Consider the following 27633-nt stretch of genomic DNA (forward strand, 5'->3'; position numbering starts at 1 on the left):
TGCCCCGGTCTGTCAGCCGGGGCAATTTATTATCAACTTTTTATTTCTTCCGACCTGGGGGAGGCTAGTGCTCCCCCAGAGCGTTAGTTGTAGTGCCCACTGGCGGGAGGGGCCAATGTCTCCCGCCCATAATTTTAATTCTTTAGCGCGCGGCTAATTGCCGCTTTTAATTGTATTCGCACCCCGGGGGGGTGCTGTCCCCCCGGGGAACATTAACTGGAAAATAAACGGCAATTTATCTGTTCTTATCAGCTTAATATCTGATACAATCCCCATAGGGGATTCAGAATATTAAACTGATTTTTGGAACCTGGCGGGTGACCGGAGCTTGCTCCGACTCTGCCGCGGGTCGGCCTGGCATTGCAGTACCGTCAGGAACGGCCTAATAATCTGGTAAAGCACAACCCCATCAGGTTATTAGGTATTAACCCCGTGGCAGATAACCTGCTTGCACCAGGTCTCCGGAAATCGGCGCGGTACGCTGGATCCCTGGGGTGCCCACGTGCACCTAACCTCTCTCTCGCGCGTGGGCTTTAGAGTGTTAGACTTAGCTCAGAGAAGAGTTTTATTTATTGTATATTTATATATTCCGCGAGTGAGTGTCCGCGATATTCGTTTAGCCGGGAAGCGACTTGTGTTTTCGTGTCCGCGCGCGTATAAGTGAAGTGCCGCGACGCGTGTGCTCCGCGAGTTTTGTTGGTTAGGGCTCCCTCGACCTGGGGCTCTGCGCCGAGAGTGACGTGCGGCAGTGCGGTGAGTGTGCGGTGCGCGGGTGTGGTGCGTGCGTGTGGTGCATCGCGGTGCGGCGGTGCATCGTTGCACCTGTTGTTGTGACGGCGGGGCGCCGCATCGCGATCCGCCGCCGCGGGGTGCCTGCATACACACGTGTGTAGGTTATCCCGCCACGTGCCGCCTCCGCGTTCCGCGCGCGGGGTTCCGCGCTTGCCGCGCGTCTAGATTTTATTAACTGTTTATTTATTTATTACTAATTTATTGTTATGGCGCAGAGCCCGCTCGAAGTCGTCCTGACGTACCCCCTGGCGGAGCGGGTGTGTTGTCCGCGATGCTGGGGGAGTACTGACAGAAATGTCAGGTCGAGGGGCGACTTCTGCGACACGCAGCATTTATCACGACACATTAGAAAATTCCACCCGGGGGACACTATAGCATACGTGTGTTCTATATGTAACTTTAGGGGGACAGGCGCGGTCCCGTACAGACGCGTCAAAGAACATTTCGAGAAAGAACACGTCCCCCGGACGGAAGCTGCGTGTCGCACAGTACGCGGAGCACAAAGAACGTTAACTAATTCTGGTGGTGTTTCAGGTGTGCGGACCCGGGCCTCTGCATCGGCCCCATCTGCATCGGCGTCGGCTGGAGCATCGTCGCGAGGCCTCACTTCCTCGCGGCCACCCACGTCGCACTCCGCGGCCACGACATCCACATCGACACCACCTGCAACAACTACATCATCCACGAGAGCATCCCGACCATCCGGAGCAGCAGGAGAGTCCCCCTCCTACGCGGCTGTCACCGCAGCGGGGCCAGCGACACGAAGATCATCCCCGTCGCTGGCCACAACAACAACACGCGGGGCGGCCATCTTAACATCACAGGCCGCCATGACAGCCGCCATATTGGGTGCCGCCACTAGGAGGACGTCGGCCGCCGCAACTAAAGGTAAGGCGCATCCACAGTCTTATGGCGGATCCACAGGGCAAGATGGCGCGGCCAATAGGAGATGCCCGTCCGGACAAGCGGCCAGAGAGGCGCGCAAAAGCCCCCGCAGACCATCCAGCGGGGGCAAATCGACTACGAGGAGTGCCGCAGGGGCCCCGCCGTCATCCACCAGCCAGGCGGGGCCCTCATTTAATAGGAATTTGCGGCGTTCCACGAGCGCGCCTCTCGTGAAGAGCGGCGCATCCAGGCCGGCACGCGCGCCCCCCAGGAGGTCCCCTGCCGCCGAATCTCCATCCTTCGGCGGCATGGGGGGCGCATGGAGGAGGACGCCCGAGAGGACCCCCCCGACGACATCCTGTGGGGGTCCAACTACACGGAGTAGATCTCGGGCGTCGAGCGTGCCGGCCGAGAAGTGCGCGCCACGGACGGGCCCCCTGGCCCGACCATCGGCCAGGGGCGTACCGCGGGGGCCCCCTTCTTCAGGGAGGAACACCAGAGGGGCCCAGCCGGCGATGACATCCCCAGCCGGCACCGCGGTACGGAATCTCAGTGCCGCGCTGACGCTGCAGGCATCCGGGGGGGCGAGGGGTGGGGCGAGGACGCCCACCCCGCAACGAGGGACCCCGCCCCCCCGAATGACCCCCACCGCGCCGCCTTCTATCTGCGGCGTGTGCGCGGGGGTCATTACACCACCGCTGTTGCCTGCGGCGTCGGGATCCGCCACGTTGACCACCCAGACGGTGACCACATCGACATGCGGGTCCCCCGTGATGGCCACGGGGTACACCGCGGGGAGGGTCACCCCATCGAGACCCTCCCCCCTCCCGACCATCTTGGAGGGGTCACCGTTGGAGGTGGTCAGCGGGATGCGCCTTCCTTCAACCCCCTCAACACCAGGGCAGGAGGAGCGGCGGCATCGAGGAGCGGCGCCCCCCTCATCACCATCGGAGGACGAGGGGGACTCAGGTGGGCCGTGGAGGAGGCGCGTGGGAAGAAGAGCGAGGAGGAGGTGGAGCGGCGACTCCAGCGGGAGCGATGGTCCGACGCCGGTGGGGCTGAGGCGGACGCCCGGTCATCCGCCACAAACGCCGGCGAATTCAACAACGACGCCTAACTTACGACCGTGTTCGGTCGTCTTGCAGCGGACAATGGTCCGCACTGTTCGAGGGGTTGCTGCGGGCATCCCACAGCCGGGGACCAGCGTGGAGAGGGCACCGGGAGAGCGTGCTGAAGAAGGCATCGCGGGACATACGAGTGCCCAAGTAAGTGTCCCTGGGGTGATGGGCCGTCGGCGGGGCGTTCCCGTAGCCGGCGGCTCCGGAGCGGGCGGTGAGGCACCGCCGGTCTCTAGGAGCGGGGGCGGGGGGCACCACCGAAACCCGCGGCGTGCTAACCCCCCGCCCGGCTTGCCGTCCGGTGGCCAACCGGCCCCTGCGGCTGTCGCAAGACAGCACAGGCGGCAACGTGTGGCTGCCCGTGACGCGCTGGTCGGGCGGGTGGAGGCTGTCGCCTCGATTGCGGACCTGGAGGAGGTGGCGGCTGCTGTCGCCACCTTCTTCGGGGAGGATGCAGCGAGAGCGGTTGGCGGGGGTGCACCCGGCGCCCGCGACCGTCCGGATCGGTCGCGTGAGGCGCGGGCGCGTCGGGGTGAGGGGGGAGTGCCGGCGCGAGACGGCGTTAGGAGGGGGCCGGCACCGGCCGGTCCCCAGCAGCAGGGAGAAGGGCGCGGGGGCTGGGTGCGCGAAGCTACGCGCATACAGGCTCTGTACAGGGCGAACCGTCGCAAGGCAGTCCGAGAAGTGCTGCAGGGGCCCGCTGAATCGTGCCAAGTGCCGAGACAGCGGGTTCAGGCATACTTCGAAGGGCTGTACCGCGGCGGGGAACACCTGGACGGCCTGGGCGCGGAGGTGGAGCGTGCTGACCCCTTGGCCGATGAGGGGGAGTCCGCGCTCCTGGATCCCTTCACGGAGTTAGAGGTGGACCGTCGGCTCCGGCGTATGACTAACTCTGCGCCGGGTCCCGACGGTATCACTTACCGTGACCTCCGTGGAGCGGATCCGGGAGTGCGGCTCCTCACCGCGTTGTTTAACGCGTGTTATCGGCTCGAGGCAGTCCCAGCGTCTTGGAAGACCTCCAACACCGTATTGGTGTACAAAAAAGGCGATCGGGATATGTTGGAGAACTGGCGCCCTCTCGCACTGGGGGACACTGCCCCCAAACTTTTCGCGGCGCTCGTTGCCGATCGTCTGACCGACTGGGCGGTCACCAACAACAAGCTTAGTCCGGCACAGAAGGGATTCCTGCGGGACGAGGGGTGCTTTGAGCACAACTTTATCCTGCAGGAGATCCTGACTGATGCGCGGAGGACTAGGCGGCAGGCGGTCGTCGCGTGGCTGGACCTTTCCAACGCGTTTGGTTCGGTCCCGCACGCGGTGATCCGCCGCGCTCTCGTTCGCTCCGGGGTGCCGGGGGGCATCGTTCGTACATGGCAGTCCATGTATGAGGGATGCACCACGCGGGTGCGCGCGGCCGACGGGTTCACCGACCCCATCCCTGTTCGTTCGGGGGTTCGGCAAGGTTGTCCGCTGAGCCCGATAGTATTTGACCTCGCTATCGACTCGGTACTGCGTGCAATTACCGATGTCGATGCGGGGTTCGATCTATTGGGCTCGCGCTTTAGCGTTTTAGCGTATGCGGACGACATTGCACTCGTTGCCGATACGCCCGAGGGAATGCAGCGGCTTCTGGCTGCTGCAGAGGACGGAGCATCGTCGGTGGGGTTGCGGTTCAACCCTGCTAAATGTGCCACCCTGCACATCGGTGCAGGAGCAGGCGGCAGGGTCCTACCGACGACCTTCGAAATCCAGGGAGAGCCCGTCCATCCCCTTGCGTCCGGTGAGCCGTATCACCATCTCGGTATCCCGACGGGTTGCTCGGTCGACCAAACGCCATTCGCCACAATCGGGGGCCTCCTTGAGGATCTCCGCGCGGTTGACCGATCCCTCCTTGCCCCGTGGCAGAAATTGGAGGTAGTGGCAACCAACATCCTGCCGCGTATGGACTTTCTGCTGCGGGGGGCCACAGTGGAGAAGCGTCCCCTGAAGGCGGCGGACCTAGAGATCCGCCGTAAAGCCAAGGCCTGGCTCAACCTCCCGCAGAGAGCCAGCGCGGAGGTGGTCTACCTCCCCCCGAAACGAGGGGGTTGTGGGCTACTTCCGCTAGCTGACCTCGCGGACGTCCTGTCCGTCGCGCACGTCTTCCGTATGCTTACGGCTGGCGACGCGACGGTCAGGGCGCTCGCGTGGGCGTCTCTGCGGGGAGTTGTGGCCAGGCGGATTGGCGGTCCTCCGACCAACGAGGACATCGCGGCCTTCCTTTCTGGTTCGCAGGAGGGGAGGTTACGCGAGGGAGGGGAGCGCTCCCTGTGGTCGACGGCTCGGAATGCTGCGCGGAGGCAGTCTGAGAGGTTGTCCCTTCGGTGGGAATGGTGTGAGGCGACCGAGGAGCTCATTGTCGGGTGCCGACGTCCCGGAGGCGACGCGGTAAAGGTGCCACCTGGAGCCCGTAACCAGGTGGTCACTCGTCTGCGCTCAGCGGTGGCAGCATTCTACGCGGGTACGCTGTTGCGTAAACCCGATCAGGGGAAGGTGTTTGAGGTGTCGTCGCGGGCGGGTGTGAGCAATCACTATGTCCGCGGCGGCAGCTTCACTCGCTTCGCCGACTGGCGCTTTATCCATCGTGCCAAGTTGGATGTCCTCCCTCTCAACGGTGCACGCCGTTGGGGGGAGGCAGACCGAAGGTGTCGGCGTTGCGGGGCAGCAGCCGAGACCCTTCCCCATGTCTTAGGGCACTGCGGGGTGCATTCCGCTGCCATTCAGCTGAGACATGACACCGTCTTGCACCGCCTCTGGAAGGCTTGCCGTATGCCTGGGGAGAAGCGGGTAAACCGGCGGGTTGAGGGCATGGAGGGCGAACTTGGGGAGCTACGGCCCGACCTTGTGGTCTGGCACGAGCGCTCCAAGTGCGTCGTCATCTGCGACGTGACGATCCCCTTCGAAAACCGCTGGGTGTCCTTCGATGAGGCTAGGGCGAGGAAAGTCGCCAAATACTCGCCCTTGGCTGAGGAGCTCCAGCGGCGGGGATATCGCGTCGTAGTGACGGCCTTCGTCGTCGGTGCCCTTGGCTCGTGGGATCCGAGGAATGAGGCGGTGTTGAGAGTGCTTAGGATTGGCAACGCCTACGCCTCGATGATGCGCCGCCTCATGGTCTCGGATACCATTCGCTGGTCTAGGGACATCTACGTGGAGCACGTGTCTGGCGTGCGCCAGTACGCCGCTCCCTCCCGCCCCTCGGCTGAGGGGGTGCTCGCGACACCCCCCCGCGCGATTCGCCGGCGTTGGCCCACCAATGCGTAGGTGCGGCACTTCCAACGTCCTCGTTTTTATTTATCTATTTATTTTGCGTTCCGAGTGTGTGTGTCGCGTAATTTATTAAGTGCGTTGTCTTGCCCACTTTATTTATTTATTTGCTCGCGGCGGCGAGGGGGCAGGGTTATGCCCTGCTCCATCTATTATTTTAACCTGTTATGTTTATTTATTTTATTGCATGTTGTGTGGGCCTTTCTGTTCCGAGTGTGAATGCCGCGTACCTAATATTATTTTTTAGTCGAGTATGAATGCGTCGCGTTTTTACATATTTAATTTTATTTATTTTTTGCCGCGTGCGCGCCCCCGGGTCCTTTTATCTCCGACCCATTATCTGTGATTGGCCCGGGGGCGAATGCTGTGATACTGATATGCATTGCCCCGGTCTGTCAGCCGGGGCAATTTATTATCAACTTTTTATTTCTTCCGACCTGGGGGAGGCTAGTGCTCCCCCAGAGCGTTAGTTGTAGTGCCCACTGGCGGGAGGGGCCAATGTCTCCCGCCCATAATTTTAATTCTTTAGCGCGCGGCTAATTGCCGCTTTTAATTGTATTCGCACCCCGGGGGGGTGCTGTCCCCCCGGGGAACATTAACTGGAAAATAAACGGCAATTTATCTGTTCTTATCAGCTTAATATCTGATACAATCCCCATAGGGGATTCAGAATATTAAACTGATTTTTGGAACCTGGCGGGTGACCGGAGCTTGCTCCGACTCTGCCGCGGGTCGGCCTGGCATTGCAGTACCGTCAGGAACGGCCTAATAATCTGGTAAAGCACAACCCCATCAGGTTATTAGGTATCAACCCCGTGGCAGATAACCTGCTTGCACCAGGTTTCCGGAAATCAGCGCGGTAGACTGGATCCTCGGGGTGCCCACGCGCACCTAACCTCTCTCTCGCGCGTGGGCTTTAGAGTGTTAGACTTAGCTCAGAGAAGAGTTTTATTTATTGTATATTTATATATTCCGCGAGTGAGTGTCCGCGATATTCGTTTTGCCGGGAAGCGACTTGTGTTTTCGTGTCCGCGCGCGTATAAGTGAAGTGCCGCGACGCGTGTGCTCCGCGAGTTTGTGGTTAGGGCTCCCTCGACCTGGGGCTCTGCGCCGAGAGTGACGTGCGGCAGTGCGGTGAGTGTGCGGTGCGCGGGTGTGGTGCGTGCGTGTGGTGCATCGCGGTGCGGCGGTGCATCGTTGCACCTGTTGTTGTGACGGCGGGGCGCCGCATCGCGATCCGCCGCCGCGGGGTGCCTGCATAGGTTATCCCGCCACGTGCCGCCTCCGCGTCCCGCGCGCGGGGTTCCGCGCTTGCCGCGCGTCGTAATTTTATTTATTGTTTATATTTATTTATTCATTTATTATTGGTATGGCGCAGAGCCCGCTCGAGGTGGTGCTGACGTACCCCTTGGCGGAGCGGGTATGTTGCCCGCGATGCTGGGGCAGCACCGACCGAAACGTCAGGTCGAGGGGCGACTTTTGCGACACGCAGCATTTATCGCGTCACATTCGTAAATTTCATCCGGGGGACACAATAGCGTATGTGTGCTCCATATGCGACTATAGGGGGACAGGCGCGGTCCCCTACCGACGCGTTAAAGAACATTTTGAGAAGGAGCACGTCCCCCGGACAGAAGCTGCGTGTCGCACAGTACGCGGAGCACAAAGAACTCTGAATAATATTGGTGGTGTTTCAGGTGTGCGGACCCGGGCCTCTGCATCGGCCCCATCTGCATCGGCGTCGGCTGGAGCATCGTCGCGAAGCCTCACTTCCTCGCGGCCACCCACGTCGCACTCCGCGGCCACGACGTCAACAGCACACGCACCACCTGCAACAACAACATCCACAGGAGCTCGAACATCATCCGGAGCAGCAGGAGAGTCCCCCTCCTACGCGGCTGTCACCGCAGCGGGGCCAGCGACACGCACATCATCTTCGTCGCTGGCCACAACAACTACACGTGGGGCGGCCATTTTGACATCCCAGGCCGCCATGACAGCCGCCATATTGGGTGCCGCCACTAGGAGGACGTCGGCCGCCGCAACTAAAGGTAAGGCGCATCCACAGTCTTATGGCGGATCCACAGGACAAGATGGCGCGGCCAATAGGAGATGCCCGTCCGGACAAGCGGCAAGAGAGGCGCGCAAAAGCCCCCGCAGACCATCCAGCGGGGGCAAATCATCTACAGGGAGTGCCGCAGGGGCCCCGCCGTCCACCACCAGCCAGGCGGGGCCCTCGTTTAATAGGAATTTGCGGCGTTCCACGAGCGCGCCTCTCGTGAAGAGCGGCGCATCCAGGCCGGCACGCGCGCCCCCCAGGAGGTCCCCTGCCGCCGAATCTCCATCCTTCGGCGGCATGGGGGGCGCATGGAGGAGGACGCCCGAGAGGACCCCCCCGACGACATCCTGTGGGGGTCCTACAACAAGGAGCAGATCTCGGGCGTCAAGCGTGCCGGTCGAGAAGCGCGCTTTACAGACGGGCCCCCTGGCCCGACCATCGGCCAGGGGCGTACCGCGGGGGCCCCCTTCCTCAGGGAGGAACACCAGAGGGGCCCAGCCGGCGATGACATCCCCAGCCGGCACCGCGGTACGGAATCTCAGTGCCGCGCTGACGCTGCAGGCATCCGGGGGGGCGAGGGGTGGGGCGAGGACGCCCACCCCGCAACGAGGGACCCCGCCCCCCCGAATGACCCCCACCACGCCGCCTTCCATCTGCGGCGTGTGCGCGGGGGTCATTACACCACCATTTGTGCCTGCGGCGTCGGGATCCGCCACGCTGACCACCCAGACGGTGACCACATCGACTTGCGGGTCCCCCGTGATGGCCACGGGGTACACCGCGGGGAGGGTCACTCCATCGAGACCCTCCCCCCTCCCTACCATCCTGGAGGGGTCACCGTTGGAGGTGGTCGGCGGGATGCGCCTTCCTTCAACCCCCTCAACACCGGGGCGGGAGGAGCGGCGGCATCAAGGAGCGGCGCCCCCCTCATCACCATCGGAGGACGAGGGGGACTCGGGTGGGCCGTGGAGGAGGTGCGTGGGAAGAAGAGCGAGGAGGAGGTGGAGCGGCGACTCCAGCGGGAGCGATGGTCCGACGCCGGTGGGGCTGAGGCGGACGCCCGGTCATCCGCCACAAACGCCGGCGAATACAACAACGTCGCATAACACGCGACCTTGCTCGGTCGTGCTCCAGCGGACAATGGTCCGCACTGTTCGAGGGGTTGCTGCGGGCATCCCACAGCCGGGGACAAGCGTGGAGAGGGCACCGGGAGAGCGTGCTGAAGACAGCATCGCGGGACATCCGAGTGCCCAAGTAAGTGTCCCTGGGGTGATGGGCCGTCGGCGGGGCGTTCCCGTAGCCGGCGGCTCCGGAGCGGGCGGTGAGGCACCGCCGGTCTCTAGGAGCGGGGGCGGGGGGCACCACCGAAACCCGCGGCGTGCTAACCCCCCGCCCGGCTTGCCGTCCGGTGGCCAACCGGCCCCTGCGGCTGTCGCAAGACAGCACAGGCGGCAACGTGTGGCTGCCCGTGACGCGCTGGTCGGGCGGGTGGAGGCTGTCGCCTCGATTGCGGACCTGGAGGAGGTGGCGGCTGCTGTCGCCACCTTCTTCGGGGAGGATGCAGCGAGAGCGGTTGGCGGGGGTGCACCCGGCGCCCGCGACCGTCCGGATCGGTCGCGTGAGGCGCGGGCGCGTCGGGGTGAGGGGGGAGTGCCGGCGCGAGACGGCGTTAGGAGGGGGCCGGCACCGGCCGGTCCCCAGCAGCAGGGAGAAGGGCGCGGGGGCTGGGTGCGCGAAGCTACGCGCATACAGGCTCTGTACAGGGCGAACCGTCGCAAGGCAGTCCGAGAAGTGCTGCAGGGGCCCGCTGAATCGTGCCAAGTGCCGAGACAGCGGGTTCAGGCATACTTCGAAGGGCTGTACCGCGGCGGGGAACACCTGGACGGCCTGGGCGCGGAGGTGGAGCGTGCTGACCCCTTGGCCGATGAGGGGGAGTCCGCGCTCCTGGATCCCTTCACGGAGTTAGAGGTGGACCGTCGGCTCCGGCGTATGACTAACTCTGCGCCGGGTCCCGACGGTATCACTTACCGTGACCTCCGTGGAGCGGATCCGGGAGTGCGGCTCCTCACCGCGTTGTTTAACGCGTGTTATCGGCTCGAGGCAGTCCCAGCGTCTTGGAAGACCTCCAACACCGTATTGGTGTACAAAAAAGGCGATCGGGATATGTTGGAGAACTGGCGCCCTCTCGCACTGGGGGACACTGCCCCCAAACTTTTCGCGGCGCTCGTTGCCGATCGTCTGACCGACTGGGCGGTCACCAACAACAAGCTTAGTCCGGCACAGAAGGGATTCCTGCGGGACGAGGGGTGCTTTGAGCACAACTTTATCCTGCAGGAGATCCTGACTGATGCGCGGAGGACTAGGCGGCAGGCGGTCGTCGCGTGGCTGGACCTTTCCAACGCGTTTGGTTCGGTCCCGCACGCGGTGATCCGCCGCGCTCTCGTTCGCTCCGGGGTGCCGGGGGGCATCGTTCGTACATGGCAGTCCATGTATGAGGGATGCACCACGCGGGTGCGCGCGGCCGACGGGTTCACCGACCCCATCCCTGTTCGTTCGGGGGTTCGGCAAGGTTGTCCGCTGAGCCCCATAGTATTTGACCTCGCTATCGACTCGGTGCTGCGTGCAATTACCGATGTCGATGCGGGGTTCGATCTATTGGGCTCGCGCTTTAGCGTTTTAGCGTATGCGGACGACATTGCACTCGTTGCCGATACGCCCGAGGGAATGCAGCGGCTTTTGGATGCTGCAGAGGACGGAGCATCGTCGGTGGGGTTGCGGTTCAACCCTGCTAAATGTGCCACCCTGCACATCGGTGCAGGAGCAGGCAGCAGGGTCCTACCGACGACCTTCGAAATCCAGGGAGAGCCCGTCCATCCCCTTGCGTCCGGTGAGCCGTATCACCATCTCGGTATCCCGACGGGTTGCTCGGTCGACCAAGCGCCGTTCGCCGCGATCGGGGGCCTCCTTGAGGATCTTCGCGCGGTTGACCGATCCCTCCTTGCTCCGTGGCAGAAACTGGAGGTAGTGGCTACTAACATCTTGCCGCGTATGGACTTTCTGCTGCGGGGGGCCACAGTGGAGAAGCGTCCCCTGAAGGCGGCGGACTTAGAGATCCGCCGCAAAGCCAAGGCCTGGCTTAACCTCCCGCAGAGAGCCAGCGCGGAAGTGGTCTACCTCCCCCCGAAACGTGGGGGTTGTGGGCTACTTCCGCTAGCTGACCTCGCGGACGTCCTGTCCGTCGCGCACGTCTTCCGTATGCTTACGGCTGGCGACGCGACGGTCAGGACGCTCGCGTGGGCGTCTCTGCGGGGAGTTGTGGCCAGGCGGATTGGCGGTCCTCCGACCAACGAGGACATCGCGGCCTTCCTTTCTGGTTCGCAGGAGGGGAGGTTACGCGAGGGAGGGGAGCGCTCCCTGTGGTCGACGGCTCGGAATGCCGCGCGGAGGCAGTCTGAGAGGTTGTCCCTTCGGTGGGAATGGTGTGGGGCGACCGAGGAGCTCATTGTCGGGTGCCGACGTCCCGGAGGCGACGCGGTAAAGGTGCCACCTGGAGCCCGTAACCAGGTGGTCACTCGTCTGCGCTCAGCGGTGGCGGCATTTTACGCGGGTACGCTGTTGCGTAAACCCGATCAGGGGAAGGTGTTCGAGGTGTCGTCGCGGGCGGGTGTGAGCAATCACTATGTCCGCGGCGGCAGCTTCACTCGCTTCGCCGACTGGCGTTTTATACACCGCGCCAAATTGGACGTCCTCCCGCTCAACGGTGCACGCCGTTGGGGGGAGGCGGACAGAAGGTGTCGGCGTTGCGGGGCAGCAGCCGAGACCCTTCCCCACGTTTTAGGGCACTGCGGGGTGCATTCCGCCGCCATCCAGCTGAGACATGACACCGTCTTGCACCGCCTCTGGAAGGCTTGCCGTATGCCTGGGGAGAAGCGGGTAAACCGGCGGGTGGAGGGCATGGAGGGCGAACTTGGGGAGCTACGGCCCGATCTTGTGGTCTGGCACGAGCGCTCCAAGTGTGTCGTCATCTGCGACGTGACGATCCCCTTTGAAAACCGCTGGGTGTCCTTCGATGAGGCTAGGGCGAGGAAAGTCGCCAAATACTCGCCCTTGGCTGAGGAGCTCCAGCGGCGGGGATATCGCGTCGTAGTGACGGCCTTCGTCGTCGGTGCCCTTGGCTCGTGGGATCCGAGGAATGAGGCGGTACTGAGGGTGCTGAGGATTGGCAACGCCTACGCCTCGATGATGCGCCGCCTCATGGTCTCGGATACCATTCGCTGGTCTAGGGACATTTACGTGGAGCATGTGTCTGGCGTGCGCCAGTACGCCGCTCCCTCCCGCCCCTCGGCTGAGGGGGTGCTCGCGACACCCCCCCGCGCGATTCGCCGGCGTTGGCCCACCAATGCGTAGGTGCGGCGCTTCCAACGTCCTCGTCTCGTATTTATTCTGCGTCTCGAGTATGTGTGTCGCGTAATTTATTAAGTGCGTTGTCTTGCCCACTTTTATTTATTTATTTGCTCGCGGCGGCGAGGGAGCAGGGTCTTGCCCTGCTCCATTTATTATTTTACCCTGTTGTGTTTTTATATTTTATTGCATGTTGTGTGGGCCTGTCTGTTCCGAGTGTGAATGCCGCGTACCTAATATTATTTTTTAGTCGAGTATGAATGCGTCGCGTTTTACATATTTAATTTTATTTATTTTTTGCCGCGTGCGCGCCCCCGGGTCTTTTTTATCGACCCTTTATCTGTGATTGGCCCGGGGGCGGTTGCTGTGATTTGATATACATTGCCCCGGTCTGTCAGCCGGGGCAATTTATTATCATATTTTTATTCTTCCGACCTGGGGGAGGCTAGTGCCCCCCCAGAGCGTTAGTTGTAATGCCCACTGGCGGGGGGGGCCAATGTCCCCCGCCCATAATTTTAATTAATTTTGCGCGCGGCTAATTGCCGCTTTTTATTGTACTTCGCACCCCGGGGGGGTGCTGTCCCCCCGGGGAACATTAATTGTGAAATAAACGGCAATTTATCTGTTCTTATCAGCTTAATATCTGATACAATCCCCATAGGGGATTCAGAATATTAAACTGATTTTTGGAACCTGGCGGGTGACCGGAGCTTGCTCCGACTCTGCCGCGGGTCGGCCTGGCATTGCAGTACCGTCAGGAACGGCCTAATAATCTGGTAAAGCACAACCCCATCAGGTTATTAGGTATCAACCCCGTGGCAGATAACCTGCTTGCACCAGGTTTCCGGAAATCAGCGCGGTAGACTGGATCCTCGGGGTGCCCACGCGCACCTAACCTCTCTCTCGCGCGTGGGCTTTAGAGTGTTAGACTTAGCTCAGAGAAGAGTTTTATTTATTGTATATTTATATATTCCGCGAGTGAGTGTCCGCGATATTCGTTTTGCCGGGAAGCGACTTGTGTTTTCGTGTCCGCGCGCGTATAAGTGAAGTGCCGCGACGCGTGTGCTCCGCGAGTTTGTGGTTAGGGCTCCCTCGACCTGGGGCTCTGCGCCGAGAGTGACGTGCGGCAGTGCGGTGAGTGTGCGGTGCGCGGGTGTGGTGCGTGCGTGTGGTGCATCGCGGTGCGGCGGTGCATCGTTGCACCTGTTGTTGTGACGGCGGGGCGCCGCATCGCGATCCGCCGCCGCGGGGTGCCTGCATAGGTTATCCCGCCACGTGCCGCCTCCGCGTCCCGCGCGCGGGGTTCCGCGCTTGCCGCGCGTCGTAATTTTATTTATTGTTTATATTTATTTATTCATTTATTATTGGTATGGCGCAGAGCCCGCTCGAGGTGGTGCTGACGTACCCCTTGGCGGAGCGGGTATGTTGCCCGCGATGCTGGGGCAGCACCGACCGAAACGTCAGGTCGAGGGGCGACTTTTGCGACACGCAGCATTTATCGCGTCACATTCGTAAATTTCATCCGGGGGACACAATAGCGTATGTGTGCTCCATATGCGACTATAGGGGGACAGGCGCGGTCCCCTACCGACGCGTTAAAGAACATTTTGAGAAGGAGCACGTCCCCCGGACAGAAGCTGCGTGTCGCACAGTACGCGGAGCACAAAGAACTCTGAATAATATTGGTGGTGTTTCAGGTGTGCGGACCCGGGCCTCTGCATCGGCCCCATCTGCATCGGCGTCGGCTGGAGCATCGTCGCGAAGCCTCACTTCCTCGCGGCCACCCACGTCGCACTCCGCGGCCACGACGTCAACAGCACACGCACCACCTGCAACAACAACATCCACAGGAGCTCGAACATCATCCGGAGCAGCAGGAGAGTCCCCCTCCTACGCGGCTGTCACCGCAGCGGGGCCAGCGACACGCACATCATCTTCGTCGCTGGCCACAACAACTACACGTGGGGCGGCCATTTTGACATCCCAGGCCGCCATGACAGCCGCCATATTGGGTGCCGCCACTAGGAGGACGTCGGCCGCCGCAACTAAAGGTAAGGCGCATCCACAGGATAATGGCGGATCCACAGCCCAAGATGGCGCGGCCAATAGGAGATGCCCGTCCGGACAAGCGGCAAGAGAGGCGCGCAAAAGCCCCCGCAGACCATCCAGCGGGGGCAAATCATCTACAGGGAGTGCCGCAGGGGCCCCGCCGTCAACCACCAGCCAGGCGGGGCCCCCATTTAATAGGAATTTGCGGCGTTCCACGAGCGCGCCTCTCGTGAAGAGCGGCGCATCCAGGCCGGCACGCGCGCCCCCCAGGAGGTCCCCTGCCGCCGAATCACCATCCTTCGGCGGCATGGGGGGCGCATGGAGGAGGACGCCCGAGAGGACCCCCCCGACGACATCCTGTGGGGGTCCCACAACAAGAAGCAGATCTCGGGCGTCAAGCGTGCCGGCCGAGAAGTGCGCGCCACGGACGGGCCCCCTGGCCCGACCATCGGCCAGGGGCGTACCGCGGGGGCCCCCTTCTTCAGGGAGGAACACCAGAGGGGCCCAGCCAGCGATGACATCCCCAGCTGGCACCGCGGTACGGAATCTCAGTGCCGCGCTGACGCTGCAGGCATCCGGGGGGGCGAGGGGTGGTGCGAGGACGCCCACCCCGCAACGAGGGACCCCGCCCCCCCGAATGACCCCCACCACGCCGCCTTCCATCTGCGGCGTGTGCGCGGGGGTCATTACACCTCCAGCTTTGCCTGCAGCGTCGGGATCCGCCACGCTGACCACCCAGACGGTGACCACATCAACGTGCGGGTCCCCCGTGATGGCCACGGGGTACACCGCGGGGAGGGTCACACCATCGAGACCCTCCCCCCTCCCTACCATCCTGGAGGGGTCACCGTTGGAGGTGGTCGGCGGGATGCGCCTTCCTTCAACACCCTCAACACCAGGGCAGGAGGAGCGGCGGCAACAGGGGGCGGCGCCCCCCTCATCGCCATCGGAGGACGAGGGGGACTCTGGTGGGCCGTGGAGGAGGCACGTGGGGCGAAGAGCGAGGAGGAGGTGGAGCGGCGACTCCAGCGGGAGCGACGACCCGACGCCGGTGGGGCTGAGGCGGACGCCCGGTCATCCGCCACAAACGCCGGCGAATACAACTTCGACGCCTAACATACGACCCTGCGCGGTCGTCCTTCAGCGGACATTGATCCGCTCTGTTCGAGGGGCTGCCGCGGGCATCCCACAGCCGGGGACAAGCGTGGAGAGGGCACCGGGAGAGCGTGCTGAAGAAGGCATCGCGGGACATCCGAGTGCCCAAGTAAGTGTCCCTGGGGTGATGGGCCGTCGGCGGGGCGTTCCCGTAGCCGGCGGCTCCGGAGCGAGCGGCGAGGCACCGCCGGTCTCTAGGAGCGGGGGCGGGGGGCACCACCGAAACCCGCGGCGTGCTAACCCCCCGCCCGGCTTGCCGTCCGGTGGCCAACCGGCCCCTGCGGCTGTCGCAAGACAGCACAGGCGGCAACGTGTGGCTGCTCGTGACGCGCTGGTCGGGCGGGTGGAGGCCGTCGCCTCGATTGCGGACCTGGAGGAGGTGGCGGCTGCTGTCGCCACCTTCTTCGGGGAGGATGCAGCGAGAGCGGTTGGCGGGGGTGCACCCGGCGCCCGCGACCGTCCGGATCGGTCGCGTGAGGCGCGGGCGCGTCGGGGTGAGGGGGGAGTGCCGGCGCGAGACGGCGTCAGGAGGGGGCCGGCACCGGCTGGTCCCCAGCAGCAGGGAGAAGGGCGCGGGGGCTGGGTGCGCGAAGCCACGCGCATACAGGCGTTGTACAGGGCGAACCGTCGCAAGGCAGTCCGAGAAGTGCTGCAGGGGCCCGCTGAATCGTGCCAAGTGCCGAGACAGCGGGTTCAGGCGTACTTCGAAGGGCTGTACCGCGGCGGCGAACTCCTGGACAATCTGGGCGCGGAGGTGGAGCGCGCTGACCCCTTGGCCGATGAGGGGGAGTCCGCGCTCCTGGATCCCTTCACGGAGTTGGAGGTGGACCGTCGGCTCCGGCGTATGACGAACTCTGCGCCGGGTCCCGACGGTATCACTTACCGTGACCTCCGTGGAGCGGATCCGGGAGTGCGGCTCCTCACCGCGTTGTTTAACGCGTGTTATCGGCTCGAGGCAGTCCCAGCGTCTTGGAAGACCTCCAACACCGTATTGGTGTACAAAAAAGGCGATCGGGATATGTTGGAGAACTGGCGCCCTCTCGCGCTGGGGGACACTGCCCCCAAACTTTTCGCGGCGCTCGTTGCCGATCGTCTGACCGACTGGGCGGTCACCAACAACAAGCTTAGTCCGGCACAGAAGGGATTCCTGCGGGACGAGGGGTGCTTTGAGCACAACTTTGTCCTGCAGGAGATCCTGACTGATGCGCGGAGGACTAGGCGGCAGGCGGTCGTCGCGTGGCTGGACCTTTCCAACGCGTTTGGTTCGGTCCCGCACGCGGTGATCCGCCGCGCTCTCGTTCGCTCCGGGGTGCCGGGGGGCATCGTTCGTACATGGCAGTCCATGTATGAGGGATGCACCACGCGGGTGCGCGCGGCCGACGGGTTCACCGACCCCATCCCTGTTCGTTCGGGGGTTCGGCAAGGTTGTCCGCTGAGCCCGATAGTATTTGACCTCGCTATCGACTCGGTACTGCGTGCAATTACCGATGTCGATGCGGGGTTCGATCTATTGGGCTCGCGCTTTAGCGTTTTAGCGTATGCGGACGACATTGCACTCGTTGCCGATACGCCCGAGGGAATGCAGCGGCTTCTGGCTGCTGCAGAGGACGGAGCATCGTCGGTGGGGTTGCGGTTCAACCCTGCTAAATGTGCCACCCTGCACATCGGTGCAGGAGCAGGCGGCAGGGTCCTACCGACGACCTTCGAAATCCAGGGAGAGCCCGTCCATCCCCTTGCGTCCGGTGAGCCGTATCACCATCTCGGTATCCCGACGGGTTGCTCGGTCGACCAAACGCCATTCGCCACAATCGGGGGCCTCCTTGAGGATCTCCGCGCGGTTGACCGATCCCTCCTTGCCCCGTGGCAGAAATTGGAGGTAGTGGCAACCAACATCCTGCCGCGTATGGACTTTCTGCTGCGGGGGGCCACAGTGGAGAAGCGTCCCCTGAAGGCGGCGGACCTAGAGATCCGCCGTAAAGCCAAGGCCTGGCTCAACCTCCCGCAGAGAGCCAGCGCGGAGGTGGTCTACCTCCCCCCGAAACGAGGGGGTTGTGGGCTACTTCCGCTAGCTGACCTCGCGGACGTCCTGTCCGTCGCGCACGTCTTCCGTATGCTTACGGCTGGCGACGCGACGGTCAGGACGCTCGCGTGGGCGTCTCTGCGGGGAGTTGTGGCCAGGCGGATTGGCGGTCCTCCGACCAACGAGGACATCGCGGCCTTCCTTTCTGGTTCGCAGGAGGGGAGGTTACGCGAGGGAGGGGAGCGCTCCCTGTGGTCGACGGCTCGGAATGCTGCGCGGAGGCAGTCTGAGAGGTTGTCCCTTCGGTGGGAATGGTGTGAGGCGACCGAGGAGCTCATTGTCGGGTGCCGACGTCCCGGAGGCGACGCGGTAAAGGTGCCACCTGGAGCCCGTAACCAGGTGGTCACTCGTCTGCGCTCAGCGGTGGCAGCATTCTACGCGGGTACGCTGTTGCGTAAACCCGATCAGGGGAAGGTGTTTGAGGTGTCGTCGCGGGCGGGTGTGAGCAATCACTATGTCCGCGGCGGCAGCTTCACTCGCTTCGCCGACTGGCGCTTTATCCATCGTGCCAAGTTGGATGTCCTCCCTCTCAACGGTGCACGCCGTTGGGGGGAGGCAGACCGAAGGTGTCGGCGTTGCGGGGCAGCAGCCGAGACCCTTCCCCATGTCTTAGGGCACTGCGGGGTGCATTCCGCTGCCATTCAGCTGAGACATGACACCGTCTTGCACCGCCTCTGGAAGGCTTGCCGTATGCCTGGGGAGAAGCGGGTAAACCGGCGGGTTGAGGGCATGGAGGGCGAGCTTGGGGAGCTACGGCCCGACCTTGTGGTCTGGCACGAGCGCTCCAAGTGCGTCGTCATCTGCGACGTGACGATCCCCTTCGAAAACCGCTGGGTGTCCTTCGATGAGGCTAGGGCGAGGAAAGTCGCCAAATACTCGCCCTTGGCTGAGGAGCTCCAGCGGCGGGGATATCGCGTCGTAGTGACGGCCTTCGTCGTCGGTGCCCTTGGCTCGTGGGATCCGAGGAATGAGGCGGTGTTGAGAGTGCTTAGGATTGGCAACGCCTACGCCTCGATGATGCGCCGCCTCATGGTCTCGGATACCATTCGCTGGGCTAGGGACATCTACGTGGAGCACGTGTCTGGCGTGCGCCAGTACGCCGCTCCCTCCCGCCCCTCGGCTGAGGGGGTGCTCGCGACACCCCCCCGCGCGATTCGCCGGCGTTGGCCCACCAATGCGTAGGTGCGGCACTTCCAACGTCCTCGTTTTTATTTATCTATTTATTTTGCGTTCCGAGTGTGTGTGTCGCGTAATTTATTAAGTGCGTTGTCTTGCCCACTTTATTTATTTATTTGCTCGCGGCGGCGAGGGGGCAGGGTTATGCCCTGCTCCATCTATTATTTTAACCTGTTATGTTTATTTATTTTATTGCATGTTGTGTGGGCCTTTCTGTTCCGAGTGTGAATGCCGCGTACCTAATATTATTTTTTAGTCGAGTATGAATGCGTCGCGTTTTTACATATTTAATTTTATTTATTTTTTGCCGCGTGCGCGCCCCCGGGTCCTTTTATCTCCGACCCATTATCTGTGATTGGCCCGGGGGCGAATGCTGTGATACTGATATGCATTGCCCCGGTCTGTCAGCCGGGGCAATTTATTATCAACTTTTTATTTCTTCCGACCTGGGGGAGGCTAGTGCTCCCCCAGAGCGTTAGTTGTAGTGCCCACTGGCGGGAGGGGCCAATGTCTCCCGCCCATAATTTTAATTCTTTAGCGCGCGGCTAATTGCCGCTTTTAATTGTATTCGCACCCCGGGGGGGTGCTGTCCCCCCGGGGAACATTAACTGGAAAATAAACGGCAATTTATCTGTTCTTATCAGCTTAATATCTGATACAATCCCCATAGGGGATTCAGAATATTAAACTGATTTTTGGAACCTGGCGGGTGACCGGAGCTTGCTCCGACTCTGCCGCGGGTCGGCCTGGCATTGCAGTACCGTCAGGAACGGCCTAATAATCTGGTAAAGCACAACCCCATCAGGTTATTAGGTATCAACCCCGTGGCAGATAACCTGCTTGCACCAGGTTTCCGGAAATCAGCGCGGTAGACTGGATCCTCGGGGTGCCCACGCGCACCTAACCTCTCTCTCGCGCGTGGGCTTTAGAGTGTTAGACTTAGCTCAGAGAAGAGTTTTATTTATTGTATATTTATATATTCCGCGAGTGAGTGTCCGCGATATTCGTTTTGCCGGGAAGCGACTTGTGTTTTCGTGTCCGCGCGCGTATAAGTGAAGTGCCGCGACGCGTGTGCTCCGCGAGTTTGTGGTTAGGGCTCCCTCGACCTGGGGCTCTGCGCCGAGAGTGACGTGCGGCAGTGCGGTGAGTGTGCGGTGCGCGGGTGTGGTGCGTGCGTGTGGTGCATCGCGGTGCGGCGGTGCATCGTTGCACCTGTTGTTGTGACGGCGGGGCGCCGCATCGCGATCCGCCGCCGCGGGGTGCCTGCATAGGTTATCCCGCCACGTGCCGCCTCCGCGTCCCGCGCGCGGGGTTCCGCGCTTGCCGCGCGTCGTAATTTTATTTATTGTTTATATTTATTTATTCATTTATTATTGGTATGGCGCAGAGCCCGCTCGAGGTGGTGCTGACGTACCCCTTGGCGGAGCGGGTATGTTGCCCGCGATGCTGGGGCAGCACCGACCGAAACGTCAGGTCGAGGGGCGACTTTTGCGACACGCAGCATTTATCGCGTCACATTCGTAAATTTCATCCGGGGGACACAATAGCGTATGTGTGCTCCATATGCGACTATAGGGGGACAGGCGCGGTCCCCTACCGACGCGTTAAAGAACATTTTGAGAAGGAGCACGTCCCCCGGACAGAAGCTGCGTGTCGCACAGTACGCGGAGCACAAAGAACTCTGAATAATATTGGTGGTGTTTCAGGTGTGCGGACCCGGGCCTCTGCATCGGCCCCATCTGCATCGGCGTCGGCTGGAGCATCGTCGCGAAGCCTCACTTCCTCGCGGCCACCCACGTCGCACTCCGCGGCCACGACGTCAACAGCACACGCACCACCTGCAACAACAACATCCACAGGAGCTCGAACATCATCCGGAGCAGCAGGAGAGTCCCCCTCCTACGCGGCTGTCACCGCAGCGGGGCCAGCGACACGCACATCATCTTCGTCGCTGGCCACAACAACTACACGTGGGGCGGCCATTTTGACATCCCAGGCCGCCATGACAGCCGCCATATTGGGTGCCGCCACTAGGAGGACGTCGGCCGCCGCAACTAAAGGTAAGGCGCATCCACAGGATAATGGCGGATCCACAGCCCAAGATGGCGCGGCCAATAGGAGATGCCCGTCCGGACAAGCGGCAAGAGAGGCGCGCAAAAGCCCCCGCAGACCATCCAGCGGGGGCAAATCATCTACAGGGAGTGCCGCAGGGGCCCCGCCGTCAACCACCAGCCAGGCGGGGCCCCCATTTAATAGGAATTTGCGGCGTTCCACGAGCGCGCCTCTCGTGAAGAGCGGCGCATCCAGGCCGGCACGCGCGCCCCCCAGGAGGTCCCCTGCCGCCGAATCACCATCCTTCGGCGGCATGGGGGGCGCATGGAGGAGGACGCCCGAGAGGACCCCCCCGACGACATCCTGTGGGGGTCCCACAACAAGAAGCAGATCTCGGGCGTCAAGCGTGCCGGCCGAGAAGTGCGCGCCACGGACGGGCCCCCTGGCCCGACCATCGGCCAGGGGCGTACCGCGGGGGCCCCCTTCTTCAGGGAGGAACACCAGAGGGGCCCAGCCAGCGATGACATCCCCAGCTGGCACCGCGGTACGGAATCTCAGTGCCGCGCTGACGCTGCAGGCATCCGGGGGGGCGAGGGGTGGTGCGAGGACGCCCACCCCGCAACGAGGGACCCCGCCCCCCCGAATGACCCCCACCACGCCGCCTTCCATCTGCGGCGTGTGCGCGGGGGTCATTACACCTCCAGCTTTGCCTGCAGCGTCGGGATCCGCCACGCTGACCACCCAGACGGTGACCACATCAACGTGCGGGTCCCCCGTGATGGCCACGGGGTACACCGCGGGGAGGGTCACACCATCGAGACCCTCCCCCCTCCCTACCATCCTGGAGGGGTCACCGTTGGAGGTGGTCGGCGGGATGCGCCTTCCTTCAACACCCTCAACACCAGGGCAGGAGGAGCGGCGGCAACAGGGGGCGGCGCCCCCCTCATCGCCATCGGAGGACGAGGGGGACTCTGGTGGGCCGTGGAGGAGGCACGTGGGGCGAAGAGCGAGGAGGAGGTGGAGCGGCGACTCCAGCGGGAGCGACGACCCGACGCCGGTGGGGCTGAGGCGGACGCCCGGTCATCCGCCACAAACGCCGGCGAATACAACTTCGACGCCTAACATACGACCCTGCGCGGTCGTCCTTCAGCGGACATTGATCCGCTCTGTTCGAGGGGCTGCCGCGGGCATCCCACAGCCGGGGACAAGCGTGGAGAGGGCACCGGGAGAGCGTGCTGAAGAAGGCATCGCGGGACATCCGAGTGCCCAAGTAAGTGTCCCTGGGGTGATGGGCCGTCGGCGGGGCGTTCCCGTAGCCGGCGGCTCCGGAGCGAGCGGCGAGGCACCGCCGGTCTCTAGGAGCGGGGGCGGGGGGCACCACCGAAACCCGCGGCGTGCTAACCCCCCGCCCGGCTTGCCGTCCGGTGGCCAACCGGCCCCTGCGGCTGTCGCAAGACAGCACAGGCGGCAACGTGTGGCTGCTCGTGACGCGCTGGTCGGGCGGGTGGAGGCCGTCGCCTCGATTGCGGACCTGGAGGAGGTGGCGGCTGCTGTCGCCACCTTCTTCGGGGAGGATGCAGCGAGAGCGGTTGGCGGGGGTGCACCCGGCGCCCGCGACCGTCCGGATCGGTCGCGTGAGGCGCGGGCGCGTCGGGGTGAGGGGGGAGTGCCGGCGCGAGACGGCGTCAGGAGGGGGCCGGCACCGGCTGGTCCCCAGCAGCAGGGAGAAGGGCGCGGGGGCTGGGTGCGCGAAGCCACGCGCATACAGGCGTTGTACAGGGCGAACCGTCGCAAGGCAGTCCGAGAAGTGCTGCAGGGGCCCGCTGAATCGTGCCAAGTGCCGAGACAGCGGGTTCAGGCGTACTTCGAAGGGCTGTACCGCGGCGGCGAACTCCTGGACAATCTGGGCGCGGAGGTGGAGCGCGCTGACCCCTTGGCCGATGAGGGGGAGTCCGCGCTCCTGGATCCCTTCACGGAGTTGGAGGTGGACCGTCGGCTCCGGCGTATGACGAACTCTGCGCCGGGTCCCGACGGTATCACTTACCGTGACCTCCGTGGAGCGGATCCGGGAGTGCGGCTCCTCACCGCGTTGTTTAACGCGTGTTATCGGCTCGAGGCAGTCCCAGCGTCTTGGAAGACCTCCAACACCGTATTGGTGTACAAAAAAGGCGATCGGGATATGTTGGAGAACTGGCGCCCTCTCGCGCTGGGGGACACTGCCCCCAAACTTTTCGCGGCGCTCGTTGCCGATCGTCTGACCGACTGGGCGGTCACCAACAACAAGCTTAGTCCGGCACAGAAGGGATTCCTGCGGGACGAGGGGTGCTTTGAGCACAACTTTGTCCTGCAGGAGATCCTGACTGATGCGCGGAGGACTAGGCGGCAGGCGGTCGTCGCGTGGCTGGACCTTTCCAACGCGTTTGGTTCGGTCCCGCACGCGGTGATCCGCCGCGCTCTCGTTCGCTCCGGGGTGCCGGGGGGCATCGTTCGTACATGGCAGTCCATGTATGAGGGATGCACCACGCGGGTGCGCGCGGCCGACGGGTTCACCGACCCCATCCCTGTTCGTTCGGGGGTTCGGCAAGGTTGTCCGCTGAGCCCGATAGTATTTGACCTCGCTATCGACTCGGTACTGCGTGCAATTACCGACGTCGATGCGGGGTTCGATCTATTGGGCTCGCGCTTTAGCGTTTTAGCGTATGCGGACGACATTGCACTCGTTGCCGATACGCCCGAGGGAATGCAGCGGCTCCTGGCTGCTGCAGAGGACGGAGCATCGTCGGTGGGGTTGCGGTTCAACCCTGCTAAATGTGCCACCCTGCACATCGGTGCAGGAGCAGGCGGCAGGGTCCTACCGACGACCTTCGAAATCCAGGGAGAGCCCGTCCATCCCCTTGCGTCCGGTGAGCCGTATCACCATCTCGGTATCCCGACGGGTTGCTCGGTCGACCAAACGCCATTCGCGACTATCGGGGGCCTCCTTGAGGATCTTCGCGCGGTTGACCGATCCCTCCTTGCCCCGTGGCAGAAACTGGAGGTCGTGGCAACGAACATCCTGCCACGGATGGACTTTCTGCTGCGGGGGGCCACAGTGGAGAAGCGTCCCCTGAAGGCGGCGGACTTGGAGATCCGCCGCAAAGCCAAGGCCTGGCTCAACCTCCCGCAGAGAGCCAGCGCGGAAGTGGTCTACCTCCCCCCGAAACGCGGGGGTTGTGGGCTACTTCCGCTAGCTGACCTCGCGGACGTCCTGTCCGTCGCGCACGTCTTCCGTATGCTTACGGCTGGCGACGCGACGGTCAGGACGCTCGCGTGGGCGTCTCTGCGGGGAGTTGTGGCCAGGCGGATTGGCGGTCCTCCGACCAGCGAGGACATCGCGGCCTTCCTCTCCGGTTCGCAGGAGGGGAGGTTGCGCGAGGGAGGGGAGCGCTCCCTGTGGTCGTCGGCTCGGAATGCTGCGCGGAGGCAGTCTGAGAGGTTGTCCCTTCGGTGGGAATGGTGTGAGGCGACCGAGGGGCTCATTGTCGGGTGCCGACGTCCCGGAGGCGACGCGGTAAAGGTGCCACCTGGTGCTCGCAACCAGGTGGTTACTCGTCTGCGCTCAGCGGTGGCGGCTTTCTATTCGGGTACGCTGTTGCGTAAGCCGGACCAGGGGAAGGTGTTCGAGGTGTCGTCGCGGGCGGGCGTGAGTAATCACTATGTCCGCGGCGGCAGCTTCACTCGCTTCGCCGACTGGCGCTTTATCCATCGCGCCAAATTGGATGTCCTCCCTCTCAACGGTGCACGCCGTTGGGGGGAGGCAGACCGAAGGTGTCGGCGTTGCGGGGCAGCAGCCGAGACCCTTCCCCATGTTTTAGGTCATTGTGGGGTACACTCCGCCGCCATTCAGCTGAGGCACGACGCCGTATTGCACCGCCTCTGGAAGGCTTGCCGTATGCCTGGGGAGAAGCGGGTAAACCGGCGGGTTGAGGGCATGGAGGGCGAACTCGGGGAGCTACGGCCCGATCTTGTGGTCTGGCACGAGCGCTCCAAGTGTGTCGTCATCTGCGACGTGACGATCCCCTTCGAGAACCGCTGGGTGTCCTTCGATGAGGCTAGGGCGAGGAAAGTCGCCAAATACTCGCCCTTGGCTGAGGAGCTCCAGCGGCGGGGATATCGCGTCGTAGTGACGGCCTTCGTCGTCGGTGCCCTTGGCTCGTGGGATCCGAGGAATGAGGCGGTACTGAGGGTGCTGAGGATTGGCAACGCCTACGCCTCGATGATGCGCCGCCTCATGGTCTCGGATACCATTCGCTGGTCTAGGGACATTTACGTGGAGCACGTGTCTGGCGTGCGCCAGTACGCCGCTCCCTCCCGCCCCTCGGCTGAGGGGGTGCTCGCGACACCCCCCCGCGCGATTCGCCGGCGTTGGCCCACCAATGCGTAGGTGCGGCACTTCACGCGTCTTCGTCCTATTTATTTATTGTTTTTTGCGTCTCGGGTGTACATGTCGCGTAATTTATTAAGTGCGTTGTCTTGCCCACTTTTATTTATTTATCTACTCGCAGCGGCGAGGGAGCAGGGTTTTGCCCTGCTCTAATTTTATTTTAACCCGTTTTTATATTTTTATATATTTTATTGCATGTTGTGTGGGCCTGTCTGTTCCGAGTATGAATGCCGCGTATCTAATATTGTATTTTAGCCGAGAATGTGTGTGTCGCGTTTTACATTTAATTTTATTTATTATTCTTTTGCCGCGTGCGCGCCCCCGGGTCCTTTTATCTCCGACCTCTTATCTGTGATTGGCCCGGGGGCGGTTGCTGTGATTTAGATATACATTGCCCCGGTCAGTCAGCCGGGGCAATCTATTTATCACCTTTTTATATCGTCGACCTGGGGGAGGCTAGTGCTCCCCCAGCGCGTTAGTTTTAGTGCCCACTGGCGGGAGGGGCTATTGTCTCCCGCCCATATTTTAAGTATATTGCGCGCGGCTAATTGCCGACTTTTTATTGTATTCGCACCCCGGGGGGGTGCTGTCCCCCCGGGGAACATTAATTCAAAATAAACGGCAATTTATCTGTTCTTATCAGCTTAATATCTGATACAATCCCCATAGGGGATTCAGAATATTAAACTGATTTTTGGAACCTGGCGGGTGACCGGAGCTTGCTCCGACTCTGCCGCGGGTCGGCCTGGCATTGCAGTATCGTCAGGAACGGCCTAATAATCTGGTAAAGCACAACCCCATCAGGTTATTAGGTATCAATCCCGTGGCAGATAACCTGCTTGCACCAGGTTTCCGAAAATCGGCGCGGTACGCTGGATCCCTGGGGTGCCCACGTGCACCTAACCTCTCTCTCGCGCGTGGGCATTATATCCATTAGTTGGCCAGACTTAGCTCAGAGAAGTATTTATTTATTGTTTATTTATATCCGCGAGTGAGTGTCCGCGATTTTTCGTTCACCGGGAAGCGACTTGTGATTTTGTGTCTTCCGCGCGAAAAGTGAAGTGCCGCGACGCGTGTGCTCCGCGAGTTTTTGGTTAGGGCTCCCTCGACCTGGGGCTCTGCGCCGAGAGTGACGTGCGGCAGTGCGGTGAGTGTGCGGTGCGCGGGTGTGGTGCGTGCGTGTGGTGCATCGCGGTGCGGCGGTGCATCGTTGCACCTGTTGTTGTAGCGGCGGGGCGCCGCATCGCGATCCGCCGCCGCGGGGTGCCTGCATAGGTTATCCCGCCACGTGCCGCCTCCGCGTTCCGCGCGCGGGGTTCCGTGCTTGCCGCGCGTCTTTATTTTATTATTTGTTTATTTATTTATTTATTTATTATTATTATGGCGCAGAGCCCGCTCGAAGTCGTCCTGTCGTACCCCCTGGCGGAGCGGGTGTGTTGTCCGCGATGCTGGGGGAGTACTGACAGAAATGTCAGGTCGAGGGGCGATTTCTGCGACACGCAGCATTTATCACGACACATTAGAAAATTCCACCCGGGGGACACTATAGCATACGTGTGTTCTATATGTAACTTTAGGGGGACAGGCGCGGTCCCGTACAGACGCGTCAAAGAACATTTCGAGAAAGAACACGTCCCCCGGACGGAAGCTGCGTGTCGCACAGTACGCGGAGCACAAAGAACGTTAACTAATTCTGGTGGTGTTTCAGGTGTGCGGACCCGGGCCTCTGCAGCGGCCCCATCTGCGTCGGCGTCGGCTGGAGCATCGTCGCGAGGCCTCGCTTCCTCGCGGCCACCCACGTTGCACTCCGCGGCCACGACGTCCACCACACGATTAACACCACCTGCAACAGCAACAACAACAGCATCCCGAACATCTGGAGCAGCAGGAGAGTCCCCCTCATACGCGGCTGTCACCGCAGCGGGGCCAGCGACACGCACATCATCTTCGTCGCTGGCCACAATAACAACACGTGGGGCGGCCATCTTGACATCACAGGCCGCCATGACAGCCGCCATATTGGGTGCCGCCACTAGGAGGACGTCGGCCGCCGCAACTAAAGGTAAGGCGCATCCACAGGATAATGGCGGATCCATAGGACAAGATGGCGCGGCCAATAGGAGATGCCCGTCCGGACAAG

General features: G+C 62.4%; 5 pseudogenes; all 5 read left to right on the top strand.

Moving 5' to 3' along the window:
- Positions 1-212: 212 nt before the first annotated feature.
- Positions 213-391, top strand: LOC138940905 (U2 spliceosomal RNA; annotated as a pseudogene).
- Positions 392-6693: 6302 nt separating this feature from the next.
- On the top strand, positions 6694-6872 carry LOC138940906 (U2 spliceosomal RNA; annotated as a pseudogene).
- A 6280-nt stretch (positions 6873-13152) lies between these two features.
- Positions 13153-13332, top strand: LOC138940933 (U2 spliceosomal RNA; annotated as a pseudogene).
- A 6290-nt stretch (positions 13333-19622) lies between these two features.
- LOC138940907 (U2 spliceosomal RNA) lies at positions 19623-19801 on the top strand (annotated as a pseudogene).
- Positions 19802-26096: 6295 nt separating this feature from the next.
- LOC138940910 (U2 spliceosomal RNA) lies at positions 26097-26275 on the top strand (annotated as a pseudogene).
- Positions 26276-27633: the final 1358 nt, after the last annotated feature.

This window comes from Polyergus mexicanus, unplaced genomic scaffold, assembly GCF_030449975.1.
Source record: "Polyergus mexicanus isolate NDT 795.1 unplaced genomic scaffold, iyPolMexi1.0 SCAF_17, whole genome shotgun sequence".
Classification (NCBI taxonomy): Eukaryota; Metazoa; Arthropoda; class Insecta; order Hymenoptera; family Formicidae; genus Polyergus; species Polyergus mexicanus.